Here is a 9588-nt window from a genome sequence, read left to right on the forward strand (position 1 = left end):
GTACAGGACAAGGAAGTTCTTAAGAGACAGTTTTATGAATGTCCAAAACACACTAAAATAACCCCCCAACGCATCTTTAATTGGAGCCAAATTCTTTCAATATGAACACAACTAAATAAATATTGAAGGCTATATCTTGCATAACAGGTATCAGTCAGCTAACACAGTTTTAGCTCTGGACAATCTGCCCTTCCTTTTTCTCTTATAAGTGAAAGTAAAAATTGTAGACACCAATACAACGAAGAGGCACACAAACAAGGACAGCTTAGCTGAACAACATAAAACAGGCCTTCTGAGTGCACTGTTGTGCTTCCATTCAGACTCATCGTACATACATTTGTCAAATAGCAAATGCACAATATAATAATCATGTGGTTCTGAATATCAGTGAATGACATTTGGGGTTTCCTGCAAAATAACCTAGTACATCTCAACAATTCTCAGCACACCGATGTTCTTCTATAAAACGCGAAATACAGTATTTTAAAAGAAAGCCACAATTATTTGGTTCATTGTGAATGTTTATAATAATGAAAGTATTTAGAAGATCAAATATTTAGAACTTCAGGACAATAAGAGATTATCTCATGCACTAATACAAGGTCAAAAACTGATGATTGCTTTTAGAGTCCTTAGCTACAGAGGGGAAAATTCACGCAATTTAATTAAATTATTCACTTACATACATTTAACTAATTAACAAATCACGTACATCTATCAACATCGCTTCATTGTGTTAACCACACTGAACATTCTAGCATCCTTAGGAGAAATTTCACAGATTACTTTATTGGGACAACAGAGGAGACAGAACACCCCGAATTGATTTAAAAAAAAAATTAAATCGTTTCCACATTAAATAGTCCTACAATAAGCTAATTAAATTTTCCATACACCCTGAACACTACTCATTTGATCTTTTATAAAACATATATAATACTGCCATCCTTGATACAGTTATTATTTCCCTGTTCTTTGAGCAAATGAATTTTGTTAGACCAGAGCAGAGACCTTCATAGTGGGCAGTCATTATCTTTTCTCTTGTAAGCAAGTAAACAGTAAATTTTATGCTTCAAAACTTTTCACTCCTCCCATCCAACAGATGTAACAAGCCTAAAATTTATACTCTTGATTTTTTACTCTAGTACTTGACTTAAAAAAATACTCCAGACAAATTCTTCTCCACAAGTTTTAATCGTCATAAAATGGCCACAGTGCCAGAAAAGGCCAAAGAACTGTTGCTTCTCCTCAAAGAAGAACCAGAAGAAAGAGAAGGAATTTATGCCCAAGGCCAAAGTACTCATTGGAGGCAAGGTGATCCATGCCCTGAAGCCTCTTTCTTCTCTCTCAACATATGAGGAAGAATACTGGACTCAAGGAAAGTTCCATAAGTGTTCAACGCTAGCATGGACCTTTTCCATCTATCCAATTTCCCATTGCTTCTCAATAATGTTAAGCTATGGATCATCAACCATAGCACTTAGAAAGGCAAAATTCATCCTCAGCCTCATCTTACAGCAAAATACTGGGCAACTCAGTATTGGATGCTGTCGAACTGGAACTCAAAGTCGCATTGGGAAGATTCACTGAATTGAATCCTGCTCAACTTCTTTGTGTAGATGGTAGTCTCCTTAGTGTGTTATGGATCTGACTTAGTTACCTAGCTGACCTGATGCAGCTTGTTTTCAGACAGCGCACTAATAGTCTCTCTTTGTACTCAAGGAAAATTCATAATTCTTGGTTAATATTCAGAGATATAGTGAAAGAGGAATTTAAATCAGAATGCACTGGTTTGCTCATACACTGACATTCACTCACACAGTTACACCAAATAAAATATGACAATATAATGGAATGGATACAGTGCTGACTTTAAATATTGTAAACCACAAATTCAATTCACGAGTGGCCTTGATCGGACCGCTTTCACTTTCTTTACAATTAGCCTATCTTGTGATAATACAAGAGACACTGATTGTAACTTCTTTTGAAGGCTTAGATTCATTTAAAATGAATGTGACATATGAAAAAATCTCCCAGCCAAGAACATACAAAGGATGAGACATTTCTTTGCTCCAAATCAGAGTGTTTTTCATAATTGATATATTCCCAGTGCTTAAATTGTAGCAGCCCATAACAGAACACTCTATATTCACAATCCATGATTACGAGTTGAAAGGAACACATATTGTCCTTTCAAGGATTACACAAAAACCTTGAAACTATTGTGTTCTAGGGATTTCAAGGAGAGTACCTCATCAGATGGATTTCCTGTATCCATTCAGAAAGCAATTGCTCTACTGAATTCATAAAAAATTCATGAATTCATCCTTAAGAGTTCAGCTCTTCAAATTAATTGCAAATGGTGATCAGCCAATATTGCACCATCTTGCCAACCAAAGGTGAAGATTTTAGATCAGCTTGAATATCTTGCCCCAACATGCTGTTCCTTATAAACCTTCTTCCGATGAATCTGCAGGTTTATACATCTTTTCATTGGTGTTCTTTCTTCACTTCACCTCTGCAGATTTGATGGATTGAGTAATTCCCAAGACAAGCACTATTGATCACTCATTGGAAAATAATCTTCAGAAGTCAGTAGAGGGTACAGCCCCCTTTTTATTCCTGATTTGGGATGGTCCTAAGAAATGCCATCTCCCACCCCTCCAAGGCTTTACTAAATTAGCTCACCTCTTCTTTCCCCATGTTTCCTCAGCTATTATTTGGCATCATCAAGTATTTATTGTCTTGCAAAGAACTTTTTCTGTACCTAAGTGCTTCTTTCCTGTCCTGTATCACTTTCACGGCTTTTGCGCGCTATCTTTATTGAATGTGCCATTTAGCTTCAACGCAACTTGACTTCTTTCTGAACTTTAGAAGCTGACCTTCATGTATTGTCCAAAGGTTACATAGATGGAATTGTGGACTCTGAAGATGAAGAAGAATTCCAGAACCTTTCATCCATCCTTTCCACCTTCATCATTCTTTTCCTAGTGAGCCTCTTCTACAGTGCCACTGTGACAGTCATCAAGGTAAGCACATAGAGGATACTGAAGTGAAATATCCTTGATCATATTTTCTAAATAGAGAACTGGTAGACATTAACTTGCAATTGGTGAAGCTGCCTTTTTGTAGTTATCAATGTCCACTTTTGGAATGGATTTCTATCATTTATTAATGATAAGAAAACATACATATAGATATCTGTATGTTTTGTATGTATTTATGTATGTATTTATACATTTTGTATGTATTTTCCGATGGATGGATGGATGGACGGACGGACGGACAGACAGACAGACAGACAGACAGACAGACAGACAGACAGACAGATAGATAGATAGATAGATAGATAGATAGATAGATAGAGGAGAGACAGAGAGAGAGATTATTGATTTATTAGTCTTACAACCATACCAAACAATAAAATAAAGGTAAAATACAAGGTCTAAAGGTAAAATACAAGCTGCCTTTTTGTAGTCATCATTATCCACTTTTGGAATGGATTTCTATCATTTATTGATAACAGGGGGTGATATGAAAACATACGTATAGATATTTGGAAACATTTTGTACGCATTTTCCCTTGTGTCCATACTTCTGGCTGTGTGGTCATTCATTAGAAGCCCGTTTTTAAGGAAATAATTTTCACTACTCCTGAAAATACACTTGTGCGTATTTTTCCTGCTGTACACTTTTTGTGCTCATTGTTCTGCATTGCAGAAAAGACAAAAAGCAAGCACTTGTATCAATTTATGTGTATTAACATTGTGGAATAACCAGTATCTCATATATATCTAATTGTGATATCTGAGAATACTGCAGACTGAGTTGAGAGCAGAAGTGGCACTGGAGTTACTAGAGCCAAATTCCAAATCTAAAGATTTGGCAATAATTTGTAACCCATTTTGGTTGTCACCATTCCTCCAGTCCATTGCTCCAGTTCAGTGTTTCACCAAGGGAATTCTGGCAGCTGGTCCGCATTTCTGGAAATTTTCCAGATTTTCTCTTTTATGATCTATTTGCTTCATTCTCGACTACCTTCACTTCTCACCTGAATTGCTTCTATTTATCTTCAGATTCTCCACTCTTGATGGAGTGGATCCATTCTAACCAACCTTTTTTTTACCCCCTACTTTCTTCTCTTTCTCTCTCCTTATTTCATTAGATCACCAGTACATAACTTAGAAAAGAAAGAGGATGATAAAAGTATATATTAGTGGAGGAGGGCTACAGTCCCCCAACCCCCTTATCTGGCTTCTAGAATTCTCCTTTATTGTTCTATCAAGCTCAGAAACAAGATGCAGAACATCGGCAGCTCACTTTTCTCCCATTATGAGGTAGAAAACACAAGACTCTCAATTCATACCTATCATGCTCTTCCCTTTCCAGGGAAGGTGTGTTATGGAATTGAAGAATGCATAGGGGAAAAATGGAAGATTTTGGGTCCACCCAGATGCATGAGACAGCCCCACCCATTTTGCTTTACAACTCCATGGATTGCAACCAAGGTTGTCCATACCAGAGCAGACAGATATGTGGTAGGATTCTTATAGATCAGGCAGAAGCACCATTTACCAGTTGTTGATTACACTTGACCTCTGAATGTCATGCTAGGAGCCACACTCCACAAAGCAGGGCTTTGAGCCAGGCAAGACCTAGCTTTCATTTCATTTACATTTATGTTTCAAAATATACTTAGGCTAAATTTTCACTAGTGATTTGTACCATCTTCTAAAGTCATCCAGCTACTGTTGGGCTAAAATAACAGTAATGAGAACCGGCTTGATGGTGCTCCACAATATTTGAGTGAGGCTAGAAAATGCTACAAGTCTCTAATGGAGATCCCAGTATACTGTTACTCTCCATTCATTTATTTCATCATTTGCCCTTCACATTAAAAGTGATGACTGACTACATTTCAGACAAACCCATTTTCTGGGAAAATTGGGTTTCATCTCTGCTCAACAGTAACATTATTTCATCTTTTTTCTGATTCCAGGTGAAATAGAAAGACAGAGGCTGGTTCGACCCAAATGACTCCACATTCGTTGACCTACTTTGTTTATTTACGACTTTTCCATCTACTTCTGTGAAAGGAGAAAGGGTTTATTTGAGGGGAATGGCATTTTGACCTTGCTTTGTATCATAGCCATAAGATTTCATATGAGCTGAAACAGCCCAGTTGTTTACAGTTTAGATCCATTGTGAAATTTTGCTTCACTTTATTGTGTTATATTCTGTGTGGTGTATATGTGGATACTTCTCTGTGTCTCAGTTATAGTCATTTTTTATCATTATTATGATTTTAGCCAGAATGATCTGCCTGATCTAATACCCTAAAAGGGCCTTACTGCACTTTTATCTTCATATAAACAGACAGGGGATCACTGCACAATCTGTACTGACCACAATGTTCATCTTTTTTTTAAATTGAGATTGCATACAATGCTGTAATAAATATCTATTCTTGATGAATGACATGCCTCCCTTGTGAATTGTTCCTTGTACTGAAGGTGCCAATTTTGTTATTACAGAATCCCAATTTGCTTTTCCGACAAACTTAGTTACACCATGCAGTGTTTTCTGAATCTTAAAGAAGTGGACATTGCGAGAGTGGGAAGGCTGGAGGAGCATGGCTTCTTGAATTCTTTCCAACCTCTTTACTAACAATGGCCATACCTTTGGGGGGTATATGTGCATTGGGAAGCACAGGATAGGCTGAATGGTCTATCCTGGATAACAAAACTGGGAGGAGGAGGGAAAGGGGTTAGAATGGAACAGTGGCCAGCATGATGTCCAGTTTCCTCACCCGTGGGGATGCAAAGGGGGTTGATGGATCAGGGCCATCTTAAAGCACAATCTTCTTTTGCCAGCTTCTCTCTCTCTTTTTCTCTCTCACACCCACACACGCCAAAGTTGGTCCCCTTCTGTCCCATTTGCAGAGAGGTATCCTGCTCATTAACAGGCAGACAGACTTCCAGATCATTCACATCATCTCTATTCAACCTTCTCTTGGGGTGGAAAAAATAAGAAGGATCACCAGATTCTACGATGCTGATGGTGTTCCCTCCAGTTGGTGTTGCAAGGTTATTTGCGCTTCATATTCAACCCACATTTGGGAGCGAAATTCCCTAGACACCACAAAAATCTGTTTGGAGTGGAAGGCCATAAAGGTTCAGCAGACTCAATTTGTCTTTCATGCCCAGAAGTATTCTCTGCCAGGTACCAAATCTGTATTCAATAGGCCAAGGAGATACACACTCTTCTACATTCCCAGATACATTTATTTCAGTCAGGCAACTGATCAGCAGAAGAGGTAACTATGAATAAACCTTTGTCATCCACAGATCAATATAAGTTAATACATGAAGATTCATTTAAGCAAAACCCTATCTTGGATTTTGGAAATTAAACATTTTATGAATTGCAACAGGCATTTCTTCTGTTCCTTTGGTCATGTCTCAAGTCCTACTAAAAGTTCAGATCATATACTGATGCAGAACAGAAATCACTCTTTTCACCAACTTGGATTCTGGTTCCTGTGGGTCATTTCCTGGTTCTTCTGGGCCATTATCAGTCATGAGGCATATGCTGATTGAGGTCCCAGCCTACAAAGTGTCTATAGAGAGTATTGTGGATGCTGTACTCAGATACTGAAACATCTGGTTTTTCCTTTCACAAAAAAAATTCTTTGGTGAATTGACTGTGGGAGACAGGAAGCTTATACAGTACCTTCCTCCTTGGCTACATTTAGACTGTAGCTGCTCTGTAAGTTGATTTCTTCAAGTAATAGTTCCTATAAGGCTTCTAAAACTTGGACTTCCACAGATGTTTATCAGAAGCTTAGCAGACTTCTCAACCTCAAGAATATAGGTTTCAATAGAAGAGAATATATGTAGCTCAGGGTTGAACTGTAGAGTCCTTGGGGTTCTCTGAGCTTTGTTGTTTTTTTGCAGACGTTTCATTACCCAGCTAGGTAACATCTTCAGTGCTAGAAGGAAGTGGGGTTCACTCTCTGATTATATACAGCAGCTTGCCCTGTCAGTGTTAGTGGGGAAATTGTTTTTTCCTTGGTAGTTCCTAGATTAGGCTGTTGTTTACTGCTTGATTGTTTGTCTGAGTTGGTAGTTCTTTGATTAGGATATTGTTTGCTGCTTGTTTGTTTGTCTCATGTTAATCCTGGTGTTAATCCCTGCTTGACTGTGTGTTGATTGCTGGCGAGGAGATGTTCTGGTCTTTTTGTTTCCTTTTTATTGTCTCTTTTGAATAGTGTGTAAATGTTGTTTATCTCTATGGTCTAAGGTGCTGAGAGTTTCCCAGTTGAAATTCTGGTTAAGTCTGTCCATGAATTGTGAGATTAAGGAGTTGTGAGATTAAGGAGTTGTGAGATTAAGGACATGTGGACAGATTTAATCATAATTTTAACTGGGAAAGTGTCTGCATCTTAGACCAAGCTAAATCCAAAAACATGAGGGAATTCCTGGAAGCTTGGTATTCAGACCAAGAGGCACGTAGAGCCATCAACAGGCATGTAGAGATAAACAACATCTACACACTATTCAAAAGAGACAATAAAAAAGAAACAAAAAAGACCAAAACATCTCCTCACCAGCAATCTCTCCTCAAACAGGGATTAACACCAGGATTAACATGAGACAAACAATCAAGCAGTAAACAACAGCCTAATCTAGGAACTACCAAGGAAAAAACAATTTCCCCACTAACACTGACAGGGCAAGCTGCTGTATATAATCAGAAAGCAAATCCCACTTCCTTCTAGCACTGAAGATGTTACCTAGATGGGTAATGAAACACCTGCAGGAAAACACCAAGCTCAAAGAACCCCAAGGACTCCACAATATAGGCTTTCCTAAAAACACTATCCCAACATTATACAACCACAGAGAATAGAAAGAAAGAAATCACAGCTTACTCTCAGTTTATCCATCCAATGGATACAGTTGGATCCATCTATATATGTCTGAGAGCCCTGTACAGCATACATGCATTTAGCAGATTTGTCTGAATGCCAAGCCTCAGGCAGAAGACTAGCAGAGCACATCCATAAATACCAACTAGCAGTCAGAAGACACAATGAAAACTCCTTAATCTCACAACACATGGACAGACTCAACCATAGTTTCAACTGGGAAACTGTCAGCATCCTAGACCAATCTAATTTCAAAAACACTAGGGAATACCTGAAAGCTTGGCAGTCAGATAAATCAACCATCAACAGACACAGAGAGATTAACCACATTTACACATCTTTCAAAAGAGACAATAAAAAAAGCTAAGAAGGAAACCAAAAGACCAGAACACATCCTGTCCAGCAACCAACACCCAAATAAGCAGGAATTAACAACAGACAAACAATGAAGCAGAGAACAATACCCTAATCAAGGAACTACCAAGGAGAAAACCTCACCCCCACCAACACTGGCAGGGCAAGCTATTTGTAGATTTTATTTATCATATTTATCATATAAACAGAGAGCAAACCCCACCCTCACTGGCACTGATGATGTTACCTAGTCAGGTAATGAAACGTTTGCAAGCAAACAACCGAGCTCAGAGAGCACCAAGGACTCCACAGTTCAATCCTGAGCTACAGATATTATCTTCTATTGGAATTTCCTAATGTTCCCAAATATCAACATATGTAAATTTACTATCATGGGCAACAATATAGCTGATACAGGATTTAACATGGATTGCTGGGTTGAATACCGCAACTTACATTCATTGTGAGCTCAGTATCAAGAAAGGGTTGAAGGACAGCTGCATGTGACTTATTTAATAAGTTTAGACCTAACTCAACTAAAATGAAATGTACTGAATACTTGTGGGAAATGGAGGGGAAGAGGAAGGAAGAGGGAGGGAGGATGAAATGCTGATCAGACAATGTGAGTCCCACAACATAGACCAGAACAGAAAGTCAATTCCAAAGAAAGGCTAAAACTACTTTTATTGATATTGCTATAATACCAGTATCTTGCAAGTCTGTTTGTGCTGTAACTTCTTCTTATAATTCAGTAAATTAGGAGGCATTTGCCTGAGTCACTTCTGAATGTTATTTGATTCTGGATGTTGATGAAGATTCTCATTCATCCAGGTGGAATTATCTGGAGGTTGAGTCATGGCAACTGGACTTCTTTTCTTTTGGTCTGATACGTTTCGCTGCTTGTCCAAGCAGCTTCTTCAGTCTAGAAAGTTGGTTAGGGGGGACCCCATAAATGTCTTCCAGGGTGGCTGCGTTTCTCACTGACATGATGGGCTAGTTGAAGGGACAATAGGAGATGTGATTAGTAGAGTCTTTGGGGTGTGGATGTCTTACTCCTAATCCCTCACTTGTCCTCAACTGGGTCGTTAAGTGCTGCCTTCCGGTGAACTTGTGAAGTGGTCTTAATCTTCCTGGGGACTGATGAAAGAGCAGCATGAAAAATGGAAGACAAGTTGTGTCTGAGGCCTCCACCTCTATTGAGGGAAGGATTTTCCACTTTCCTTCACGCCTCTCTCAAACCACCTATCTTCTCTGTCCAAAATGTGAACATTATTGTCCTCAAATGAGTGTCCTTTTTCCTT

General features: G+C 38.5%; 2 gene segments (V, D, J or C); both read left to right on the forward strand.

Moving 5' to 3' along the window:
• The window catches only part of LOC103053584 (Ig gamma-2C chain C region-like), a 104633-nt gene that overhangs the window by 26538 nt on the left and 68507 nt on the right, over window positions 1–9588 (forward strand).
• The window catches only part of LOC103057376 (immunoglobulin heavy constant gamma 2-like), an 80102-nt gene that overhangs the window by 15652 nt on the left and 54862 nt on the right, over window positions 1–9588 (forward strand).

Source organism: Python bivittatus, unplaced genomic scaffold (genome assembly GCF_059951505.1).
Source record: "Python bivittatus isolate LINGU-HERP-01145 unplaced genomic scaffold, Pbiv_v1 ctg000370_np1212, whole genome shotgun sequence".
Taxonomy (NCBI): domain Eukaryota; kingdom Metazoa; phylum Chordata; class Lepidosauria; order Squamata; family Pythonidae; genus Python; species Python bivittatus.